Consider the following 20,496-nt stretch of genomic DNA (forward strand, 5'->3'; position numbering starts at 1 on the left):
GAGACCTTGACAAATAAATAAGTAAATAGGTTAAAGGACAGCCAAGGATAGTAGCGTGTCGTATCGAATGCTTGCACTATATGGCAAGTCTCTGGCTTTCAGTTCCCAGCCTGCCAGAACATTAAAGGGGCAAAATTCAAATCACACACACACACACAACCAACACACACCACACACACACAACACACACCACCACCCCTAACAGTGATCATTGGTAGTGCAACCTTTAACCCACTCACCCAGGCAGAGGAGGGGCTGATCTTTGAGTTCGAGGTCAGCCTGGATCTAGAGAGTTCCAGGACACGCCAGAGCTCACATGCGAAACCGTCTCGAAAACAAACAAAGAAACCAACAAACAAACACAAAAACAAACAAAAAAACCCCACCACCACTACCAAAACAAAACAAAACAACAAGAAAAAAAAAAACACCAATAACAACAAAATCCTAAGAGTATTCTATAATTTCAGGAGACTAGTGTTAATGCAATTACAGTTTAGAAAAAAGGTGTAGAAGAGTGTACACCAGACACACAAAGTAGATAATGGTGGCTCTGTGATTCTTTGTAGACTGTTGTTTAATTTATGCATACAGGTGTTTTGCCTGCATGTACATCTGTGTGTGCAGTGCCCTCAGAAACCAGACAGGGCATCAGATCCGCTGGACCTGGACTTGCAGGTGGTTGTGAGCCACCATGTGGGTGCTGGGAATTGACCTGGTGTCTCTGGCAAAGCAGCCAGAGCTCTTAACCCACTGAGCCATCTCTCCAGCCCACAATGATTCTTTCTTGTAAAATATGAAATGTATGTATTTGTTTGTGTGTGAGTGGAGGATTGTGCCATAGCATGCCTGTGCAGGTCACAGGACTACTTTCAGGAGTCAGTTCTTCCCTTCAACTTTGTGGGTCCCAGGGATCGAACTCAGGTCATCAGGCTTGGCAGCAAGCGTCTTTAACTGCTGAGCCATCTTTGAGGCAAGGTCCCACTGTATTGCCCAGGCTTTATTTGAAATTCTCCTGCCTCAGCCTCCTGAGTGCTGGGGTGACAGATCTGCACTAACTCACCTAACCTCTTTAAAAACAAAAAGAGAATGTATCCATGTGTTATGAATATCACTCAAAATGACCACGCCAGGCAGCCAACTTAGTTGTTTACCAATTGCTGTGTGAAACCATCCATGACCAAAGAGACTTGAGGAGGAAAGGGTTTATTTGCCACACACCTCTTTGAAACATTGAAGGAAGTCAGGGCAGGAACTCAGACAGGGCAGGGACCTGGAGGCAGGAGCTGATGCAGAAGGCCATAGAGAGCTGTTGCTTATTGGCTTTCTCTTCATGACTTGCTCAGCCTGCTTTCTTGCAGAACCCAGGACCACCAGCCCTGCGATAGCCCCACCCACAATGGGCTGGGCCCTTCCCTATCAAGCCCCAATTAGAAAATGCTCAGTCAGGCGCCAGTGGCACAAACCTGTGATCCCAGAACTCTGGAAGGCAGAGACAGATGGCTCTTTGTGAGTTCGAGGCCAGTCTGGTGTACAAAGCGAGTCCAGGATAGCCAAGGCTACACAGAGAAACCCTGTCTCGAAACAAACAAAACATTCAAAACAACAACAACAAAATGCTCCATAGGATTGCCTACATCTTATAGAGGCATTTCTCTTTTCTTTCTTTCTTTCTTTCTTTTTTTTTTTTTTGTATTCTAATTAAATTTTAAAATTATTTCTTTATTTGGCATATGCATTTATATTATTACACGTAAGTAGAAAAAATTACATACAAGCAAGAAGAAAAGTACGGAAACAATCAGGCTCATATGAACGTTACTCCCCCCAAGGGTTTTATTTGGTTAATTGCATTTGGCAACCTTGTAGAAACTGTTCATATCTGTGTGAGTCTAAAATCTGAAATGAGAATCATACACTACTCCCTCATCTCTGCCAACTAAGATCGGCAGCATTTTTTTTTTCTTTTTTTGCGGCACAGGGTCTTCTCGTTAGCCTTTTGGCGGTCCTGGACCTAACTTTGTAGGACCAGGCTGGCCTTGAACTAACAAAGCAACCCACCAGCTTCTCCTCAGTGCTAGGATTAAAGGCGTGTGTCACCACGCCCGGCACAGGAGGCATTTTTCTTAACTGAGGCTTCCTCCTCTCAGATGACAATACGCTGTGTCAAGTCAAGTCAACATAAAACTAGCGAGCACAGGCGGCATGGTGACAACACAGGTCCTTGTCAGTTAAAGAAACAGCTGGAGACTGTAATTGCCCATGACTCTCCTGAGGTGTGTGTGACCATCCCAGAGGCAAGCCCACCAGCACTGAGACCTCTGTGTGTTTCACCTAGAACCCAGCCTGGCACGAAGATGTCCAGCCATGGGGCCACCAGAATCTTTCCCGTGTCCACGAGTGCATCACTTCTGTTGTCCTGAAGTGAGATTTCCTGTTGAACTCGCCTCAGGTGCTTGATCTGTTTCATCTGCTGGCGCCTCAGCACCTCAGCACCTCATTCATCTCTATCGTCCTGTCACCCCCCACCCCACCCCCATCCCCATCTTGTCCCCCCTCCCCCCCATGCAGAGCAGGAGCCTCAAGCTGTCCCTACCGGCTTGGCCTCAAGCTGTCCCTACCGGCTTGTTCTCTCTGCTGTTTCCTGCTGCTACTTCATAGCTGGTTCACCAACATCTTAACTTCACGCACTTGGGGGGAGGGGGCTCACCCTTTAAAACCCCTCTACCTCCATGGCCTCTCTGCCTGCTTGGCCCTGTGTGGTAGTTTCACCCTGCTTCACGCAGGCAGCCAGAGGGACAATGTCCACCCTGCTCAGACCCTTTGACATTCCCTGTCTTTTCCCAAGTGAACCTCAAATTCCTCTCAGAAGCTTGAAGGTTCCCACCCAGTCTGTCTTTCTTTGCCTTCCCTTAGCTCCGCCCACCCCCTGCCATCCTCCTGGTTTGAGCCTACTATACCCAGACCCTCTTCAGAGGCCCTGGCATGTCCCCCAGGCGGCAGGAACCTTTAATCCCAGCCCTTGGAAGGCAGAAGCAGGCGATTGTCTGTGAGTTTGAGGCCAGTCTGGTCTACAGAGTGAGTTTCATGATAGCCAGGGCTACACAGAGAAACCCTGTCTCAAAACACACTCCTCCCCCCACCAAAAAAGATTTGTTTATCATTTTCAGTGTTCAAGTGTTTTGTCTGCATGTCACATGTGTGTGGTGCTCGAGGAGGATCAGCAAAGATGTCAAGGTCCCCTGTAACTGGAGTTCCAGAGGGATGTGACTGGTCATGTGGGTGCTGGGAACCCTTTACGAGAGTAGCCAATGCTCTTAACCTCTGAGCCGTCTTCAGCCCACCATCCTTACTGTGTCACAAGCCTATAGGTGGTTCTTTCTTTTTCCTGAACATGAAGTTGGCTGATTTGCAGGGGGGGGGGTTAGGGGGCGGCAGCAGTGGGGAGGGCAGGGTGCTGGGGAGTTGATTGGGATGCGTGGTCATTGGCTGTCCACCTGTCCTCACCTCAATTCTATTTTGTCTCCCCCCAAAACTCCCTATAGAGCCCCAGGGACCTCTCAGACGCGGGGCTAGCCTGGCATGTCTACACCGTCCCTGAGTTGTTTTTGTGACTTTTTGGCAGAGCTGCTTGGCCTGGCACTTGGAAGGTGGTGCTGAAGGCAGATAGCAGCTTGGAGACGCTGGGTCACTCTGAGTGTCTGAGGTTCCTCAAAGCCTTTTTATGTAGGATCTAAATGGCTACAGTTGCTTTCTGTTCCCTCTGCAGAGACAGACACACAGAGATAGAAAGTAACTTGCCCCTGTCACACAGATTTAGGCAACAGAACCAAGATACAGCTTCGGCTGATAGATTGTAACCTCTGGGTTTTGAACAGCTCACCTTGCCTTGACCGGAGAGACCCAAGGTCACCCTGGTCCTTCCTTCTTTTTCCCTTCCTGGGTTAGCCTTCCATTTATGTGCATGGCTCATGGGTAGATTCTGGGCTTTTCTCCCGTGACCTACCTCCATAGGCTGCCAGTCAGAGCTCTTTGATGCCTCCTCAGGAGGCCTCAGATGTGAGGAATGTTCTGCTTTCCCAGCTGTGGTTCTCCCCACCTTGAGGCTACGATCTGCCTGGGCTTCCATAGGCTGCTCCCCAAATGAGATCTGGCCCTCCCCTCCCAATGTCACGATGAGTGTCCCTTTAAGGTTCCCCGCTCTCCGGGTCCTGGGTAGGAATGCTTGGGTGTGCTGGGATTTCTTCTGTTTTCTTCTTCTTTCCTGCTGCCTAGCTTCCGGTCCCTATGGCTTCCGGTGCCCCTGGCATGTGAGTAATTATTTTAGTTCCTTTCAGGGCCGCGGCTGTGGCTATTCTATTTTTAGTTCCAAACGTTTATTTCTGTTCCTTTCTGGCTTCTTGTACATCCACAAATATTCATGTCTCAGGCATGTGTGTCTGTTGTGCGTGTCTGATAATGGTTCCGGTGGTATCAAGGGCAACACATCGCTTGGTGTTGATCGTCAGTGCTTAAATATGTGGACATGTGTGTTTCTCTGTGTACCACTCGAGTTGCAACCCATCCACATGTGCATGCAAGCACACGGGTCATTGTCTGGGCACACGTGGACTCATGCACACATATGCTGATGCATGTGCTGAGGGGCGGCGGGGGGGGGGGGGGATATGACTCCATGGTAGAGTGATAGCCTAGCAGGTACAAGCCACTTGGCTCCAACACTGCAGAAGATAAAAAAGGGTCATTGTCACTGTGCGGTCACAGTGTGCAGTAGTTAGATCCTCCCAACTGGCATTTTTGAAGCCAGGTTCTCTTTTTTTTCATTCCTGGAAGGACCCTGGGAGCCTTCCTGGAAGGATAGACTCTCTGCTGTCCTCCCACAGTGACTCACCCTGATACACTCCAACTCTAGGAGTCCGGCTACCTGGAAACCTGTGCTCTGGCCTTGGATCCCAGCAGCTGACGCCGGAGCCAGTCCTGGGGAGACCACTTGGCTCTCTGCAGTTCCTAGCCTCTGTACATCTTGGTTTCTAAGAGGTTTGGTCCAGGCTGCTGGCTCTGTGGTCAGCTGTGACTTCTAGGGGGTACTGGGGACCGTTCATACATCCTTGGCCAGCAAAGGAGCCACAGAAGCCTTGGGCCACTGTGAGGGCCTTCCTAGGTTGCCACTGGATATTCGACACTTTCCATCTTAGGACTCAAGAATTCAGCTGAGAAGCCTCCAGCATTCTGAATGGTGGGGGGGGGGGGAGGGGAGGACAAAGAAAACGGGAAAGAGCAAAAGGAAGACCGGAAAACATGAATGCGCGTACCCACAGGTTTTGTCACCAAATGAATAAGAAAGGAACTGAAAAGGAAAAGGAAACATGGCAGCGCCTAGGTATGATGGAAGAGACGGTTTTTTATGTAGGTAAGAGGGGAAACATAGCCAGAGTGGGCATGACCCTGAGCTATGTGAGGCAGGGCAGGGCAAGGAGAGGAGAGAGGGGAACCCGGAGCAGCCACCAGGAGGCCCAGATGGTCAGATTACACAGGGGCTGGAGAGATTAGGGTAGAGGGCAGGGTATGCCAGCCAGGAAGGGTAAAATGGGATAGGGAGTGAGGGTTGCGGGGAGAATCTGGTGGCCAGGTCTGCTTTGATAAGTAGGCACCTTAGCCTTTGGTCTGCCCCCCAGCACTCCAGCACCCGCCTCCCCCGACCTCCCCACCCCCTCAATCCCCCCCCATCCCCCCACCCCCCCACCCCCCCCCCCCCCCCCCCCACCCGGTCTTGAAACCTAACACCTTCTGCTCTGGCTCTGTCTTTGGTGTCAATTTAATTGAGGATTGAGCCAGGAGCTTCCGCCAAAAATAGGAACAGGCCCAGTCTGGGCTACAGGGTGACGGACCTTTAAAAAAAAAAAAAAAAGTCCATTAAAAAAAAAAAAAAAAAGGAAAACCAGAAAAACAAAACCATGTAACCCCTTTACCTCTCTCCTCTCCCTCTGCCTCCATCCCAGGTGGCCTTGGCCTCCGCTGGCCTAGGGCAGGGTCAGGACAGGCTGAGCCACAAATGGAAACAAAAAAACCCAGGTCTCACCCGCTCAGCCTGGCTCTGCACTTCAGGGGCTGCTACTCAGGGATGACTCCACTCCCAGTGCCTCCTCAGCATCATAGCCTCTTGAGACACCGGCCCCCACCCCACCCCCCCCCACCCCCCGCCCAGGGCTTTCTTGTTTGTTGTCCCCCCGCCCCACACACATACCCCACCCTTTGCTTTGTGATCTTCAGCTGCCTAGGGAGGGGAAGGAACAGGAGTGGCCTGACGCTCGCTCGCTTCCTGGCATTTCAATGAAGTTCCTTCCACCTTCTCTGGAAACTTCTAGAAGGGCCCTTGAGTTTCTTTAGCTGTGGGGTTTCTGGTTGTCGTTTTTGGGTCTTGAGGGATTGGGGCCTCATTCGCTCTTGAGGCGATGAGTCCTTACCTTACCTCAGCCCTACCCTGGTGACATATGTCTAGGCCCACCTTACTGACCTACTCAGCCTCAAATCATCTCCCTTGGGCCCCCTTTCTCTTAAACTCCAGCCTTGACCTCTGGTGTGCCGTGTGGGGTCACCTTGTCTTCACCTCCAGGTCTGTCTTCCCTCACTTTCCTGGTTAGCTCCATCCTGTGGCCTCCAGCGGAGACCTTGGGGGCAAGCCCTCACTTGCTGTCTGCTTACCACACTTGAGCCTCAGGGAAGTGAGTCTCCTACCTCTGTCCCTTTCTTGAGTTTGGCTACTGTCCCTAAACCTTTCATCTGGATTCTAGAACTCCTTTCCAAGGAGTTACGATTAAAAATGAGATGGCGTGCACCTGATATGAATATGGAGGGATTTATTTGTGAGGGGGCATGAGGATATAGAGACAGAGAGAGAGAGAAAGAAAGAAAGAAAGAGAGAGAGAGAAAGAGAGAGAGAGAAAGAAAAGGGGGTTGATCGGGCGTGGTGGCACACGCCTTTATCCCAGCACTCGGGAGGAGAGGGAGGTGGATCGCTTGAGTTCGAGGCCCGCCTGGTTCTACAAAGCGAGTCCATGGACAGCCAAGGCTACATAGAGAAACCCTGTCTCGTAAAACCAAAAAAAAACGAAGAAAAAAAGAAAAAGAGAAGGGGTGTGCTTAGAGAAAGTGGTGGCACACGCCTTTAATTCTAGCACTTGGGAGGCAGAGGCAGGCGGCTTTCTGTGAGGCCAGCCCGCTCTACAAAGCGAGTCTAGGACAGCCAAGACTACACAGAGAAACCATGTCTCAAAAAACCAAAAAGAGAAAGGGGGGGGGGCAATGAGTGAGGAGAGAGAGAGACAAGGTGGCAGGTCAACCTTTTTATATCCTGGGCCCCTAGTGCACACCTAGTGGACAGCCCGTGATGATGTCACAGGTTGCTAGGTAGCCTAAAGGCAGGCCGCTTATATGCCAACACAAAGTCTCCTGTGTGTCCGTCCCCCAACCCCCAAATCCCAGTACAGCAGCCAGAGAGAGGTCCTAGGTCCTTCCCCTATGCCATGAAGCCAGTGCTCTGTCCTCTCATATAGTTTCTGCTTTGTTTTTCTCCCCCTCCCCTTGTGCTCCGGTCAGGTGTGTGGCCTCATGCCTGTGACATTTTCCAGTGAGAGCTCGCTGAGCTTAATTCAAACCCAATACACTGTTCTGTTTACCTGTGACATTTACTTGTATATCGGGGCTGGCTTTTCTTCTTCTCCTTCTTCTTCTTCTTCTTCTTCTTCTTCTTCTTCTTCCTCTTCTTCTCTTCTTCTTCTTCTTCTTCTTCTTCTTCTTCTTCTTCCACGTTGTCCCCATGGGAATTCTGGGCTCAGGAGGGCAAAGACCTCGGTGGAGTTTGTTCTCTGTCCCCAGTATTGGAACTGATGCGTGGCACTGGGCCTTGGGTTCCCAAATGTTTACCCAAAGTGGACAGGCCGAATCACAGGGTGTTCTGGGACCCTTGGCACTAGGAAGTCCCATGCCAGACCAGGCTATAGATGCCATGGTGCCACTGTCCCTCCATGGCTGGCCCAGCAGTTCTTCCTGTCGCAAACAGAATGCTTTTTAGACTACACAGGTGCTGTGGTTTAAAGAGCTGGTTCAGGTTCCAGGGAGATGATGTAAATTTGATTCCCAGAAGCCAGGTGGGAAAAAGCTGGTAATTCCAGTGCTGGGGAGGCACAGGAGAATCCCTGGGGCTCGGTGAACTCTGGCCGCTGAATTGGGGAGCTCCAGTCCACGGAGGGACCCTGTCTCAAAAAACAAGATTGAGAGTGCTTGAAGGACCACCCCCCGACATACACACACACACGAACACACACACACACATGCACACACACACGCACAGAGACACGCTGCTTTTTCCTGCTAGTGATCCGTATTGAAGAACTGGGGAGCTGTGGCCAAGAGGCACGAAGAACAAAGATAAACTAAGTGCCATCACACACCTGTAATCTTAGCAGTCCAGAGACTAAAACAAAAGAACTGGTAGTTAAGTCATCCTGACTATCCAGGGAGGCCAGTCAGGGCTACATGAGCCCCTGTCTCAAAATAAAATAAAATAGAATAGAATAAAGTAAAAAACGCTGTTGAAAGGGCTCAGTAAGTAAAGATGGTTGCCACCAAGCCTGTTGACAGGGTCTGTCTGTGTAGCCCTGGCTGCCCTGGAACTCATTATATAGCTGGGGTTGAAGGAGTGTGCATCACGTCCAGTTTATCATCATCATCATCGCCATCATCGCCATCACCGACAGGGTCTCACACTGTAGCCCATGCTGGTCTCACACTTTTGGCAATCTTTCTGCCTCCGCTTCCCAAATCCTGGGATTTACAGGTGTGTGCCACCGTGCAAGCCTGGCTCGTCTTTTATTTTGTTAAAATCACATGTATTTCTCTCTCTCTCTCTCTCTCTCTCTCTGTGTGTGTGTGTGTGTGTGTGTGTGTATGAAGGTTATATGTGTATTACATGTGAGTAAAGAAAGGGCAAAGAACAACTTGTAAGAGTCAGTTTTCTTCTTCCACCGTGTGTGTGTGTGTGTGTGTGTGTGTGTGTGTGTGTGTGTGTGTGTGTGTGACACTGACCTCAAGTCAGCAGGCTTGGCCACAAGGGCTTTACTGGCTGAGCCATCTTACCAGTCTATGTGGGTTTTTGTTTTGGTTTTTAAGACAGGGTTTCTCTGTGTAGCCCTGGCTGTCCCTGGGATTAAAGGTGTGTGCCACCACTGCCTGGCATAGCCACCTATGTGAGCTCAGAGGAAGCTGTGGTCTGTTCAAGGCTATGGGGATGGCTGGTAGCCAGTGCTGGTTGGTTGTGGGCCAGGTTGTCTGTTCCAGGCAGGCTGGGACGCAGGGCCTAGGAAAAAGAAAAGACATCTTGGTAGGTGAGGGGTAGTCAGGTTATTTTATGGTGAATCCACCTACCTTTGCTTTGGTCACATCCACCTTCAGGAGTGGGAGGAAGTGTTTTGATAAAGTGGGAGAGATGTCGCCAGGTGTGGTGGCGCACACCTTTAATTCCTGCACTGTAGAGGCAGAATCAGGTGGATAGTTTGCTGTGAGTTTGAGGCCAGCCTGGTCTACAAAGTGAGTCCAGGACAGCCGAGGCTACACAGAGAAACCCTGTCTCAAAAAACCAAAACAAAAAACAAACAAATAAGCAAAAGTTGTGTGTGTCAGGGGGAGATGTCAGGGTCCATCATGCCAAAGTTCAAGCCTTATGTGCCTCCCCTGAGGCTCTGGATGCACCCTAAAATGCAAGTTGGGGTGGGGGGGAACCGATCCCAGACCTCTGTGACCTTCACGACACTTGGCACCAGGGTCAGATGCAGAGGAGTGGATCCGCTCTGGGCGTGTTCTGCAAATGTGGCTCAAGAGTCAGCTCTAGCCCCAGACAAAGCGCCTGCTGGCTCTTGCTCAGAACTCTGGGCCATGCCCCACCCTTCTAGGACAGTATGGGGGGGGGGGGGAAACGACTGAAATTGAGCCTCAGGGATGGGGCCCCTGTTTGTGTCCTTTTCTAAATTGAGCCGTGGCCTGGGTACTTGCCATCTGCCTGGAGGAGAGGTGGGAGGTGGGTGCTCCTGGAGAGTCACTGTCAAGGTTGTAAAAAGAGTTGCAAAGTCTCTGGGCTTGGCCCTTGGGTGGGGGTGGGGGCTGGCATTTCAAGTTTTAATCTTGGCTCTGCCGATTGCCTGCTGGGTAACTTCTAACAAGTGCCTTAAACTTCTCTGCATCTAAGTGCGGTGTGGTGGTGCACACCTGTAATCCCAGCACTCAAGAGGCAGAGGCAGGCAGATCACTGTAAGCTCAAGGCCAGCCTGGTCTACACAGTGAGTCCAGGATAGCCAGGGCTAAACAGAGAAACCTGTCTCGAGAAAAAAAAAAAAAAAAACCAAAAAATTCTCTGTGCCTTTTCACCTTGTTCCGACTCTTGCGAGGGCAAGGAGATAGCACCTGTTATGTACCTAGCATAACAAGCTGTTGAGTATGGCTCACCGTGTTGACACACATCCCCGGTGGGCCTGTCACCAATGCTTGCAACAGAACTCTGCTCTGCTTGGTACCTCGAGCCGTCACCAGGCTCGCTCATGACATGCCCAGGTTTCCCCACGGCCCTCAGACTGGCTAGTGATGTCTCAGGCTGATTCGGCAGCTGCCTGAGTAGCTTGCAGTATTATAGCCTTGCCCCACCATGTCCTGCTCCCCCTCTGGGGTACACTCAGCCGCCGGCCATGCTCCTACCTTCAGGTTTTCTTTTACAAATTATTGTTTTGGAAGAATTGCTGACACAGGACAGTCAGCCACATTGGTACTCACCCAAACTCCTTGACCCTGCAGAGGATACACGCGGACCTCTCTTAGAGTCAAGGACACTTGCCGTCCTGCCCACAGCCTGCAGCTACAGCCTGGCCCCTGCCTGTGATGCCTCTGTTTCCAGCACTGTACTTTCTCCATTAAATCTACCTTATTTATTTTCTGTCAGGAAATTTATTTCTGTCAGAACACTGTATACATGTGCAGTAAATTAAAAAAAAACTTTTTTTTTTTTTGGTTTTTGGTTTTTGGAGACAGGGTTTCTCTGTAGATTTGGCTGTTCCTGGACTCACTTTGTAGATCAGGCTGGTCTCGAACTCAAGGCGATCCACCTGCCTCTGCCTCCCGAGTGCTGGGATTACAGGCGTGTACCACCATGCCTGGCCCAATAAATCTTTTTAAAAAACTTTTTACATTTATTTATTTTTAAGATTTATTTATTTGTTATTATGTATACAGTGCTCTGCCAGCATGCACACCTGCAGGCCAGAAGAGGGCATCAGATCACATTATAGGTGATTGTGAGCCACCATGTGGTTGCTGGGAATTGAACTCAGGACCTCTGGAAGAACAGCCAGTGCTTTTAACCTCTGAGCCATCTCTCCATCCCCCCACTTATTTATTTTTTAAAAAACTTTAATTATGCCGGGCACGGTTGTAATCCCAGCACTTGGGAGGCAGAGGCAGGAGGATCTCTACGAGTTTGAGGCCAGCCTGGTCTACAAAGCGAGTCCAGGACAGCCAGGGCTCCACAAAGAAACCCTGTCTCAAGAAAACAAAAAAACAAATCAAAACAAAACACCCTTTAATTATGTATCTATGTGTGGGTATGTGCACATGAATGTGCGACCTGTGGGGGCCACATGAGGGTGCCAGATCCCCTGGAGCAGGAGTTACAATGAACTCTACCTGACTGAGGTACTGGAAACTGAACTTAAGTTCGTTGCTAGAGCAGTGCACGCTGAGCTGTTTCTCAGGCCCTTATTTACTTGTTTGTTTATATAGGGGCCATGTAGAGATTAGAGGGCATCCGTGGAGAGTCCATTCCCTTTTTTTCCATCATCTTGGCTCAGGGACTGAACTGACACTTGGCAGCAAGGGTCTTTCCTCCATGAGCCATTTTGAAGGCCTAGCTTTTGACTTATTATTATTTTTGAGACAAAGTTAATCTCACTAAGTTTCCCAGGCAAGCCTTAAAAAATTCATTCCTCCTGCTTTGTCCACCCCCCAAGTAGCTGGGCCGGCAGGCTTGCCCACCATGTCCGATTTGGTTGTAGTTATTCACTTTATTTTTTATTTTTTTATTTTTTTTATTTTTTTGGTTGTTCGAGACAGGGTTTCTCTATGTAGCCTTGGCTGTCCTGGACTCGCCTTGTAGACCAGGCTAGCCTCGAACTCACAGCGATCGGGCCGGGAGTGGTGGCGCACACCTTTAATCCCAGCACTCGGGAGCCAGAGACAGGTGGATCGTTGTGAGTTCGAGGCCAGCCTGGTCTACAAAGCGAGTCCAGGACAGCCAGGGCTACACAGAGAAACCCTGTCTCAAAAAAAAAAAAAAATAGTTGTTCACTTTAAATGTTTGTCTTGTGCCGGTCTCTTTCCTCCCGCTGCCTGTGCCACCGGCCCTTTCTTGTCACTCGAGCTGGCCAGGTTCTAAGCAGGGTGCCCTGGCTGTGGCCGACACGTGTAATCCCCAAGGACCCTGCACAAACACTGACCAGCACTATCCTGGCTGAGCTGGGCTATACAGTGGTAGCAGTAAGGTGGTGGCTATAGGGCCTACGTGGGTTAGAGTCCCCTGCACCAGCCCCTCCTTAAGGTTCTTGACTTTGTCAGCCCCATCTCCATGTTCCAAGAGGTGTTAATCCTTCCACTGGCCGGGCTGGGCTGTAGAAGTCCTTGGGTATCAGAGCTGGCCTTCTGGAGCTGGGGACTCTTTCTGTCCTATTTCCTTTGTCCTGGCCTCTGAGCTCCACAGGAATCCTGAGCCCTGGCACTGGTCCCATCTGGCCTCCTGGCACCGGAGGCTCTAGTGGCTCCCCTGGGCCGAGAGCCCATCTCAGCTGGTGCTCCATCATAGCTGGGGTCCTAACCGGGTGCTAGCCTTGGGAGTTCCTTCTACCATCTGTTCCCGGCCCTCACCGAGCCTCCCGCTCTTTGTTTCTTATTATTGTGAAATAGTACATAGTTCTAGCAAAGGTCATAACGTACATTCATGAAGGTAAGTCAGCCCCAGGTGAAAAGATGGAGTCTTGAGGGCCTATGGGCCTGCAGCCCTGCCAGAGGAAAACATTACCCTCGAGTGCTCCTTGCCTTTCATAGAACCTTCTAGGCCTATCCCTACATACCTGCTTTGATCTGGTTTTGAACTTCCCTCTGGTGTACACAAACTCTGATTTTATTCATGTGACATTCTGCTTTTGTTATTTGATTTTTTTTTCGAGACAGGGTTTCTCTGTGTAGCCTTGGCTGTCCTGGACTCACTTTGTAATCCAGGATGACCTCAAAATCACAGTGATCCGCCTGCCTCTGCCTCCCGAGTGCTGGGATTAAAGTTGTGTGCCACCAAGCCAGGCCCTGTTGTTTGATTTTTTTTTTTTTTTTTTTTTTTTTTTTGAGACCAGGCCTTGCCCTGTAGCTCCAACTAGCCTTGATCTGGTGTCAATCCTTCTGTCTCAGTCTGTGGGATGCAAGGCCCACAGATGTGCATCGCCACACCTGACCTCGCCTGCATCCTGAATATGGCTTCTTTTCTCTTGGCCTGCTTTCAAGTTCATCTATGTAATAGCATATATCTGCGCACGTTGTGTGTTTATCTCTCTAGCTGGTGGCAGGCAGATGTGGCACGAACAGGTGTGGGAAGCGTGTGTGGTGTGTGGACACATTCTTACCTATTTTGTCCCCTTTCTCTCTCCCTCCCTGTCTGTCCTCCCCTCTCCCTCTGAGGCTCATCCCCTTCCTGGCTTCGACCTTCAACCTGCTTCAGCAGCGGGAGCCCCTCGACACCGCAGTGGGCAAAAGCTTGATTTGGAGACCTCAGGTTTGGCTCCAAGTTTTGGCTGAGCCTTTTGCCAGCTGTGTGACCTACAGCGGTTAGCTCACATCTCTGACCATGGTTAGGTGACTTGCGACACCTATTTCCTTTCTGGCTGTTCTGGAGACTGGATGCCTATAGCCACCACCATGGCTCCTAAGGTCCCCCCCACCCCCTTTGTTAGCTTGCAGTCACTGTCTGCTTTGTCCCTGTAGTCACCCTTAGTGTCTCTGTCCCAGCTCTTTGTTTTTGGTATTTGGCTTTTTGGTCCTGGGTTCTCTTTGTAGACCAGGCTGGCTTTGAGATCCGACTGCCTCTACCTCCCGACTGCTGGGATTAAAGGTATTTTTCACCATGCCTGGCCTGGGCTCTTCTTGCTGTAGACTCCAGTCACACTGCATAAGGGGCCACCCTGACTAATGGATTGCCTCCTTTTAATCTGGCACCCCATTATTGACTCTGACTCCAGTACAGTCCCAGTTTGAGGCACGGGGTTTGGGTGGCTAGGAGGTAGTGGGTCAACCTCATGTGGAATGCTTCAGGCAGGACACTGTGTGGTCATGTTGAAATTAAGAGTCACTGTGATTAATGGCTGAAACCCTTGAAAGACTGAGTCCTGTGGGAGTGAGGGGGTTGCCCAGGAAGAGTTAAGCAGCAAGCAGCTGCTCAGGGTGGGGGAAAAGGATGACACAGCAGCTTTTGAGTCACCCCATCCTTCTGTAAATGACCACAGTAAACGCATTGCTGACCTGTCTGGATGGGCCAGCTCACCCCCTTGGTCAGAGGTCACCTTGTCAGGGGTGAATGGAAAGAGTCCCCAGGAAAAGTCACACAGGAACAAGGGGTTTTATGCTTTTGTTTTGTATTTTCCCAGACAGGGTTTCTCTGTGTAGCTCTGGCTGTCCTGGAACTCACTCTGTAGACCAGGCTGGCCTCGAACTCACACAGAGCCTGCCTCTGCCTCCTGAGTGCTAGGATTAAAGGTGTGCACCGCCTGTGCCGGGATGTTTATTTTGCTTATGTATTTATTACATGTGTATGTACACACGCGTGCATGTGTGCACAGAAGCCCAAGATTGACATCAGGTGTCTTCCTCTCTCATTCTCTTCCACAGTGATGAGGGCAGAATCCAGGGAGGTGGTAGCATCACCAGGCACTGGCCAGTCACTTAGCCAAGTGTCACTATTGTATCTGGGCTGCCCTGTGCGTATCTAGCTCCTGACTTCTTGCTGCTGCCTGGACACCCTATTTTAATGTCTGTCAGATTTCGTCTGTTCCCATGGTGACAGATGCCGTGGTTTTCCGAGCTCTAGCTTCACACACGATACTCCACACACTCCATGAGACCTGCCACGTCGGGTGGCTGCTGCAGACCTGTCCCTGGGTTGTCTGAGCAAGCGACTGGCTGCCTGCTGCTAACAGACTGGATTCTCAAGTGGTCATTCACCCTCTCAGAGTTCTATGGGACCAGACTTCTGGAAGCTCTGTGGCTTGGAAGAGGGCTTGCATTTCTGAGGTGTGTGTGTGTGTGTGTGTGTGTGTGTGTGTGTGTGTGTGTGTGTACAGACATCTGTAAGTGTCTGCCTATGTGTAGGTAGGTGCATTTTCTGTGTTGGTGTACATGTGATTACCAGAGGCCTGTGCTGGAGGTTCCCCTCAATGACTCTTCAGCTTGCTTGTTTGTTTATTTTGAGACAAACTCTTATTATGTAGACCAAGCTGACCTCAAACTCCTAGAAACCCACCTGCTTCTGCCTCCTAAATTCTGAGATTAATGCCGTGTGTCTCCACACCTGGCCCTAAACTACATGTAATTAAATATAAACTATATGATATAACATAATATATTTTCTTATTTTGGTGGTGGTGCTGGAGTTTGGGCCCAGAGCTTCCTACGTGTTAGATAAGCACCTTATTTAGCACTGTCCTTCCTCCCATGTCCAGTTTATTTTTTGACTGGGTGAGAGGGGTTCTCTCGATTGCTAATTGGCTAGTCTGTCTGTCCATCAAGCTTCAGGGACCCGCCCTTCCTCACCTACCCCAGAGTCCACAGTGCTGTAGTTATAGACCTGTATGGCTGAGCTTGCTGGCCCACTTTTCATGGGTTGCTTTTCCATGGGTGCTGGGGGGGGGTGGCGATGAGGTGGCCCAAACTCAAGTCCTCATGCTTGCATGACAAGTAGTTGTTTCTTCAGAGCTGACTGCAGCCTGCTAAGCCTCTTTGGCTTGTAAGTAGGGCTCTGGAGTAGCTGAAGGACATTCACAGGCTGACCTGAGGCTGGGGCTCCACTTAAGAACTCCACTTAACCTTTAATCCCAGCACTCAGAAGGCAGGCAGATCGCTGTGAGTTCGAGGCCAGCCTGGTCCACATAGTGAGTCCAGGACAGCCAAGGCTGCACAGAGAAACCCTGTCTCAAAAAACCAAAAAAGAAAAAATAAATAAAAAATAAAAAAATAAATAAAAGAACTCCACTTAAGAACTGGTGTTGGACTGAACCTGTGGCTCACTTTGTAGAGGGCTTGCCTAGCATGCAGGAAGCCCCGAGTTCAATCCCCAGAGCCCCATGAACTTTATGTGGTGGCCCATGCCTGTCATCCCAGCACTCTGCTTGACTACTATAGAGAGTAGGCGGCTAATCTGGGCTAGAGACACTGATCCAGAAAGGAAATTGTGATGAAGGTCACAGAGCTCAAAGGTGTCTGGCTCTAGTCTAAGACAGAAGCAGCAGGAAAGTCCCGCCAAGGGCTGGAGGCCAAGGAGCGAGTGTGCCAATCCCATCACCAGTGCAGAGATGGGGGCGTTTCCTTCAATGGTGGTGCCCCAGCCTCCTAAAGGGCCCTGTGTTAGTCACTTAGGTCTAAAGCCGTGCCCTTAAACAATGGGCACTTGATGGTAGGCTGGGAGTTCCTAGCGTCTTGGGGGGGGGGTCTTGGTTCTTGCCACTTCTGGAGGCTGTCATGGTTTCTCAGTTGGTCGTCAATGCCGGTCTCTGCCTGTGCCGCAACTCTGATGCCCTCCGGCCTCCATGGGCAGCAGGCACATGCACCATGCACACGGACTTACGCAGGCATGCACACATTCACATAAATAGCATTAATAACTAAACCTTGAAGAAGAAGAAGAAGAAGAAGAAGGAGGAGGAGGAGGAGGAGGAAGAAGAAGAAGAAGAAAAAGAAGAAGAAGAAGGAGGAGGAGGAGGAGGAAGAAGAAGAAGAAGAAGAAAATACTGAGGAGGCCATGTTGCGGGGGCCTAGTCACCCCCCTCACCACTATCTGGAGGTAGTGAAAATAAACTACAGAACAAAAATCATCAACATATCGTGATGATCAGGTCTCAGCCCTTGAGAGGAAGAGGCAGGAGGATCAGAAGCTCAGGGTTATCTCTGCTTATAGTGAGTTCAAAGCCAGCCTAGCAAGGAGTGATCCTCTGGGAAGACAAAGGTGACCCCCTCCTTCAAGGTCCCAAGCATAGAGGTAACTTTGGTTCATGGCTTTTTGTTCCTTCCTGCAAAAAAACATGTTTGTGTCCAGGAGAGCCCCTCCCTGCCCTCCTTCTCCTGGCCCCCGGTACCCTTGCGCATTTCCTGAACTTTACAGCTCTTGGACCGGGCACCAAGATGGGTCCCAGGTCTTCCTCTTCTCTGCAGAGTGCTGGTTCCCATCAGCCCTGGCAATGGAGTGCGTGCGCATTCAATAGCACGTCTCTGGGACATTGGACCTATTCCAGAACCATCTTCCCGTGTCTTCCGGAGCTTTCTCAGGGGGTGTATTGGTTTCTAGAGATGCCACTAATGTCCTCTGGCTGGGTGCCTGGAAGTCACATGTGCGAATTAAGGTGCCGTTAGGGCTGAGTTTCTTTTGAGGCCCCAAGAGTCTTGACATCCCCCAACTCCCTTCAGCTCCTGGTAGCCCCTACATCCCGTTGTGGCCCCATCATCTGTTACTCTCTCTCTCTCTCCCTCCATCTTCTGATAAGGACATTTGTTGTTGGATTCAGACCCCACCCCCATCCAGGCTGCTCTCAAGACCCTCAATCATAACATCCAAGGACCCTTCCTCTTGACAAAGCCATGTTCATGCATTCTGATGACCATAGCTTTGGCGGGGGTCGGGGGTTTGGGGATGGGATGGGGCACACCATGCAGGAGGGATGGTGCTAACAGTAACAATCATCATTGGCCAAACTTAAAGCACAAAAAAAGGCTGAGAAGGGGGATTCCAAGCAGGAATTAAATAGCTGGTCACATCAGCCACAGGCCAGAGCAGAAAGGAACAAATGCATGTATGCTTCCTTGTCTCAGTTTGATTTTCCTGCTCCTATACAGTTCAGGAGCCCTTGCCTAGGGAATGGTGCCACCCACAGTGGACTGGATCTTCCCAACAGTTAACCTAACCGGGACAATCCCCACAAGCCAACCCAACGTTTCACTGAGTCTCTCTTCCCAGGTGGGCAACCCAACGTAGACAGTTCTTCACTGGGACTCTTCCCAAGTGATCCTAGGTTGTATCAAGTTGACAGTTAAGAGCCAACCACTGCAAGGTCATAATTTTTAAGGACAAGGCATATTTTTGGGTGTGCTGAGCTCAAAGTTGCACATTACATATGTTAAAAAAAAAAATTAAAGGGTTAATCAACACAGAATTTGGTCCCTGACGGCATTTTGCCATGTGTAGTGACCATCACATCTTCATAGTAAGACCCTTTCTCAAAAAACAAAAGAACAAAACAACATGGACCAGGGATGTAGTTCAGTCGGGAAGTGCTTGCCTAGTGTGCACAAGGCTCTGGGCTCCATCCTAGCAACACACACACACACACACACACACACACACACACACACACACCACACACACACACACACACACACACACACACCAGCTTTCATTGAGCTCTTGCTCCTCCAGGCACCATGCTGGATGTGGTCCAAGCATCTTCACCAGATCCAGATCAGCCCCAATCTCTTAAGGTCCACTCAAGGCATTTTCTGCAAGTGGAGGTGCACAGGCATTGTTGGGTGGAGGTACCTACCTGAAGCCACACAGCTGTTCTTCCTGGCACCTGGGTATGTCACCTCCTGCCTGGAGGTTGCACCCTGGCCTTTTTCAGTGTGTGTGTGTGTGTGTGTGTTGTATTTGATTTTTTTTTTCCTGATGCTTACAGAGGTGTGAATCTCAACTCAAATCCATGTTTCCAGGCAACTATTATGCATCAAGGTGGCAGAATTTATGTGGCAGCCACTGGCAGAGATACACCGTCAAGGATGGCTGAGCTTTAGTGGGGTCCTCCTTCTCCTTGGATGGTGATCTCTAGTGAATGGCTGAGGGAAAGAGACAGGACTTCCCATGTGCCTCAGTTTCCCTGTTTGTCAGTGGGGCCGTGGTTGTGAGGGATAAGTGGTGAAGAATGCTAGGGTTGCCAGGATCGCCTCTAGCTGTTAGCTAGCATAAACAACCAAGGTGACCTTGGTTGGCAGCGATGGCGTTAACACCTGGCCTTCCACATGGTGTTCATCTAGTGTGTTCTGGGAGGTGTCTGGGCTCTCTGGGTGATGGTTTGAGAATAGAAAAATTGAGCCATTGCGGGTGCTGAGACCCGAGGCTGCTGGTGCTCTGTGGTGACCTCCTGCTTCAGTGTCCTTGTTTGTCCTGAGCCTCCTACCTGGTCAGGTGAGATAGTAAAGAGAGAAGAAAGGGCCAGCAAGATGGCTCTTCAGGGAAGGACCCTTGCTGCCAAGGTTGACATCCTGAATTGGGTCCCGGGAATGCACATGGTAGAAGGACAGAACAGCCTCCTACACGTTACCCTCTGCCCTCCACAACTGGGCCTATGCACGTACTTAATTAACTAATTAATCAATGTAATGTTTTAAAAATTGAAAGGAGCTGGGCAGTGGTGGCATACACATTTAATCCCAGCACTCAGGGAGGCAGAGGCAGGCGGATCTCTTGAGTTCGAGGCCAGTGTGGCCTACAGAGCAAGTGCCAGGACAGCCAGAGTTACACAGTGAAACCCTGTCTTGAAAAACTTTTTTTTTTTAAGGGGTGAAGGGAGACAAAGAGATGTCATTTGTTTTCTGTAATTCTCCCCTCAGTGTGTGGCCATGTGGCATGGGACTGAAGATGACAGGCCCAGCTCTAGCTACAGACTCAGGCAGGGCCTCATCGTCCAAGGACTCAGTTTCCCCATCTGCAAAAGGTCAGTCAACACCTATAGGAGTGTTGGCTGTGGTGGAAATGACGGTGGTAAAGGTGTCCCTAGGACTCTCCAATAGCAGGGGACAAGTCGGCCTAGACAAAGAAAGGTGGGGAGAGGAGGTGGCCAGGGCAATGACCATGCCTGTGGGCAGGAAGCTGCCCTTGGGCTGAGCAGCCTGACCTTTGAGGTCTCCCCACAGCTGACCTTCCCTGTCTGGCCTTGCGTGGTTTGTGGTCCTGGAGCAGATAAGTGGGCCAGGCTATCAGCAGTCAGGGCTGCCAAGGCCTCATGGTTGTGGGAGGGAGGAGACGGGCTGGGCTCTGTTTCAAGGTAGAGGCTAACGGAGAACCCCCACAGCTTTGCCTCTCAGTGCCATTGTCCCCTTCCCAGGCCCACAGTTGGGCCTGGCTGGTAAAAACAAAACAAAACAACAACAACAAAAAAACAA

General features: G+C 50.3%; 1 protein-coding gene across 3 annotated transcripts in view; it reads left to right on the forward strand.

Moving 5' to 3' along the window:
* Scarb1 (scavenger receptor class B member 1) overlaps positions 1–20,496 on the forward strand; it is a 68,363-nt gene that overhangs the window by 4,815 nt on the left and 43,052 nt on the right. The gene's annotated exons all lie outside the window — the stretch shown is intronic.

Source organism: Acomys russatus, chromosome 19, assembly GCF_903995435.1.
Source record: "Acomys russatus chromosome 19, mAcoRus1.1, whole genome shotgun sequence".
In the NCBI taxonomy this organism is placed as follows: Eukaryota; Metazoa; Chordata; class Mammalia; order Rodentia; family Muridae; genus Acomys; species Acomys russatus.